The sequence below is a fragment of the Trachymyrmex septentrionalis genome, unplaced genomic scaffold, assembly GCF_001594115.1.
Source record: "Trachymyrmex septentrionalis isolate Tsep2-gDNA-1 unplaced genomic scaffold, Tsep1.0 scaffold13, whole genome shotgun sequence".
NCBI classification, from domain to species: domain Eukaryota; kingdom Metazoa; phylum Arthropoda; class Insecta; order Hymenoptera; family Formicidae; genus Trachymyrmex; species Trachymyrmex septentrionalis.
The window spans coordinates 2,783,892-2,788,423 of record NW_017304438.1 but is presented as its reverse complement, the minus strand read 5'-3'; the positions used below and the strand labels follow the sequence as shown (position 1 = coordinate 2,788,423).

The following is a 4,532-nucleotide window of genomic DNA, read 5'->3' as shown; positions in this document are numbered from 1 at the left end:
TTTTTTTTTTTTTTACGTTTTTTACATAACGATGGAAAGAATATGAACGAAGTATAAAAATATATTGCAGCAGAAATTACAAGAAAGTTTACATATATTTTATCAAGTCCGATATCGATCGCCACGCGCCACGAGGAAATTATAATTTTCCAACGATAATAAAAAGAGGCTAATAAGAAAGTGTTATAAAAGAACGGTAAAAGAATTAAAACATAATTCACCCGGTATAATTAACGCAACAATTAACGCGTCAAATATTATTGCGTTCGCATGCGGTACGTTGCTCCATATTGCTAATCGCGCGCCCTTAAACGAGCGATACCACCTGGTGCTCTCTGTAATCGCCTTGAAATCCAAAATCTGTACATCGGTAAACCGTTTCATAAGCGATAAATCAAAATCGCGACGTAAAGCGCCGAGGATCTAATTGCCTGCTCGAAACGGAGCACCGTACATTTTTTATGCCATCAATCTCATGGTCGCATAATCAACTCATTAGTTTTATTTTAAAAAAAAAAAAAGAAAAAAAAAGCAATCCACAGCTATGATCGCGCGAAACAAGATACTAATAAATTATATATACACGACTCACTGAAAACGATCCGTTCGGCATTCAAAAGCGCTCTCTGGACTCCCGCAGGCAGGCCGTTGAAAAATCCTCAAAAATCAACAAAAGGACACTGGGCAAAAACGAGGGATTCACGGAACACAAAGAGCTCGCTCGCACAAAACGCAAACTCAACCGCACGTAAAACGGCGTTCACCGGCGGGACACGAGGTAAGCGAGCAAGGAAGGAAGGCAGGAAGGAAGGAAGGAACGCGGTGGCGCGCGTGACAAGCAACTCGCTCGCGAGGGAAGCAACTCGCTCAAAAGACAGCGAGCCGTCTTCTTCTTCTCCCGCGCTCGCGACGAGGCCGATCGGAGCGTACGAGAAAAGCGTCAGCCGTTCTGTCCCTTGAAAGCTTGAAGGAGCACCGAACGCGGAGAACGATTAGGAAGATAAGGGAAAATAGCGAGAGAGGGAAAGGCGGACAGAAAGAGAGAGAAAGAGAGAGGAAGAGAGAGAAAGAGAGGGAAAGAGAGAGGACGGTGAAGCTTGCACGCGACCCGCGTACGAGGGAGCTTCGGAAGTACCGACACGACGAACGAAGCACTTTCCCGTACGAGGCTCTGCCGGGTACTGGGGGTAGCGCGAGGTCGCGCTACGGCGGGAACCTCTGCGCGTCACGCCGCGCCGCGCCGCGCCGCACCGCGTCGCGCCGACCAAGTTGACGCTACCGGCGCGACGCGGCGTTTGCGCCTATCAGCATCGTCCTCAAAGCGCGCCGCGATCATCGAAAGTACACCCGCGCGTCCTATCCGTTAATCATTTTTAATATTTGCATCGAGCTAGAAATCTTCCCCCCTCCCCCCCCCTCCGGGAGAGAAGGAAGGATAAATATTTTTACCGCCTACTAACTATATCTCCCCACGTATTCTTCTAAGGCAAATTGACAAACATTCAGCAACAGTTTCAATCTCGAATTAGTTCGTTATAAAGTGCCCCCCCCCCCCCGCAGCGCGCACAACCCGTAAGAATATTTTTAATTAATTACCGCGTTTCCATTAACCGCTATCGCATCCGCTCAAAGTAAATAAAATATTGCACGACGCGGTGTGGGTGAAGACTACCGGTATTAATTACAGAATTACTCAATTTATAAAATCAAATTTCCACTTATCACAGTGGCAAGAATTTAATTAAAAATCTTTTGTTGCGTTCTCCTATTGTTTTGCACAATTTATTTTGTATAATTTACATAATTTATCCCGCACTCGTTACCTTCGTTGCACTCGAAGGAAAAAAGTGTCTAATTTTTAAAGATATTAAAATGCTTCATTTCTCATATCTCCATTTTTCTAAATACTCTTAGAACTTAAAAACGTTTTCAAGTGTTTAAAGAAAAAAAAATGGAGACGAGAGAATAAATATTAAAAATATCTTCTTTCTAAAACATCTTTCAATATCTCGAAATGAAACGTTTCTTTTTCGATCGATTTCTACTCATTGTCATCGATCATTTACTATCTGTGCATCCGAAATTTGACAACAACGTGATCGAGCCGTGTATACGCGATAGCGAACGTATACTGACGGATACGTGATGCTATCCCTCGGGCAATATCCAAGATGAGATTGCTCTAACGCGTATTAACGCTTCTAATTTATGCGCGTCCATTGGCCGTGCGAGATCGCTCAAACCACACTCGGCCATCCTGTAGTATCGCGGTCGGCCTCTCCGTGCAAACAGTTCAGCGCGTCGCTATGATCACGTTGATCAAGAGGCTCAAAGGGATAGGAAACACCTAGAAACCCTCAACTAGTACGGTATTGTCTCGGGAATTTGTGATTAGGTGTAACAGGTTCATTGTAACTTGTAACGAGGAGGAACGCGTAACAATTGCGCCTGCACTTCTTTCGTGTAATACATTTTCGAACGATTTCGCAATGATCCTCAGAGGCGCGATGACGTTAAATGTTGAACGTTGATACGTAGACCAAGATTAATGTGTCAAAATTAAAAGAATTATCTTCTACGCGCGAGAAGGGAGCAATTTGTAGCACTAATACAACGAATGTGTCGAATATCTTGTTCGGAGAAACAATGCGGAGTAACGTGTATATTTATTGGCCCCTAGGTAGATATTGGCTATGATGCTGTTTTCGCGATGGAACATTCCGTGCTAAATAACGTCTGCGCAAACAAGTTGGCAGATGAGTCCTCCTCACCATCCAATACGCGCCCTATGTTGCCACAACGTTATTGCAAAATTGGATATTTCCTTGGAAAATCACAATAATCTCTATACTAATTTTAATTTTCTATTTTTCAATTATTTATAATACGTCACCAGCCTTATGATATACCCATTATTTTCATTTTTCTTTTTTGTTTATGTATGTCCTTCACTGCACCTCGTCTATTCTATTCTACTATATTATATTACACATTTTATTTCATTTTATTTTATTCACACACCTTCGTATAATATTTTCTTTAAATTTCTGCGTTACCTGTCTGCAAATTTTCTTATCCTGTGCTTGCTAATTTTCTTATTTTGCGTTTCTCACTCTCGAACGTTAATTGTTTATTCCCAGGATAGCAAAAAATGTTTTATCTATCTGCCTATATTAACTAAATTTCTAATATCTAGCAGAAAATAACTATGCAAAATATTTCTTTCATAAATGTTGCATTCTGTACGGGAAAAAAACAATTTTGCTAAAGTATCTAAAAATTGAGGTAGATAGACATCTAAAAATAATCTTGTTGGACCACCAAAATAATGTAGGAAATTCAAACGTGAGTAATGCTGCAAAAAGTTTTCACATTCAATTTGAATGTTCTACATAATTATTTTGATAGTTCAACAAAATTGTTCCTTCCAAAATCATTCTTTCCATTAATAAAAACGAGATACGATAATGCACAAAATTGGAATCAACTCCCATGATGGCGTCTCTCGACTCACATTGAAATTACGATTATCAGATGGCACAAAGGGACATGTTAGGCGTGTTTAACCAGAACACCCTCGAGCGATGCACGAAATACCTTTAGACCGTTATCCTCAGGAAGCAATTAATGTCCCCATGGAACGTTTGATGTAAGAAATAGGTAAAAGAGTAAGCTAGAGCGTAACCCTCTCGCTGGGGCGAAGATATTGTGCTCTAATTAGACGAAAGAATTTCATTCCTCGATCCAATTTCCATGGTGCGGCGCGAACGAGCCGCTCTTGAATAATCGTTAGCAGAACTTTCGCGCTTTTGCCCGCGGATTATCATACTTTTCTGCAATAAGTATGGAACCTCCGTCTTCGGAGCTCGCCGCTTTATCTCGCGAATCTCATTTTTCTTGACGAAACGACCATAAACGCGTCTCTATAATCATGCTAATCGCGCGTAGGCGTCATTCGGGCGTGTTGAATTTACCCTGCGGATAAAGTGCCGTCGAGTTCGCGGCGCAGTATAGAAATTATGACTCTCTTTGAAAATGAGATACTGAGAAATAAGTGATAAGGACTAAAAATAAATACAACGAAAAGATGTCCGTGTAAATTTCTTTTTCTCAAACGTATCATGAACATCTGTTTCTTGCACGATACGAAGTACGCATTTGTCTTGATGTTTAAAACAAAAAAAGCGACGCTATAAGTGCAAGCAATCAAAAGCGATATAAGTCACAAAATCGTTCGCCCCGTACAAATATGAAATAGTTAAAGAGACTGGACTACGCGTTGGGTGCAAGTGACGTGTTATTTCGTTACACGCTATTACACCTATTGCCTGTGTATGTTTCGAAAATAGCATTGGGCGTTTTTCGGCAAGAGACACAGATGACACAATGTAACACAGTGAATCATTTTATCCTTGTTACCAATGTTAAATATGGATGAAACGATTCACTGTGTTGCACTGTTTCTCTTGTTTTCCATTACTATGAATCTGACACCCATTATCCGTTGATGGATAATATCATAGATACTCGCG

General features: G+C 41.1%; 1 protein-coding gene across 8 annotated transcripts in view; it reads right to left on the bottom strand.

The window, feature by feature from the left end:
- Positions 1-1,165, bottom strand: part of LOC108756801 (protein turtle-like) — a 264,529-nt gene extending 263,364 nt beyond the window's left edge. For all 8 annotated transcript variants that reach the window (XM_018500862.1, XM_018500859.1, XM_018500863.1 and 5 more), the window contains exon 1: positions 593-1,165. The gene's annotated coding sequence lies outside the window, so the exon portion shown is untranslated. The remainder of the gene's footprint in view (positions 1-592) is intronic.
- Between the last annotated feature and the right edge of the window lie 3,367 nt (positions 1,166-4,532).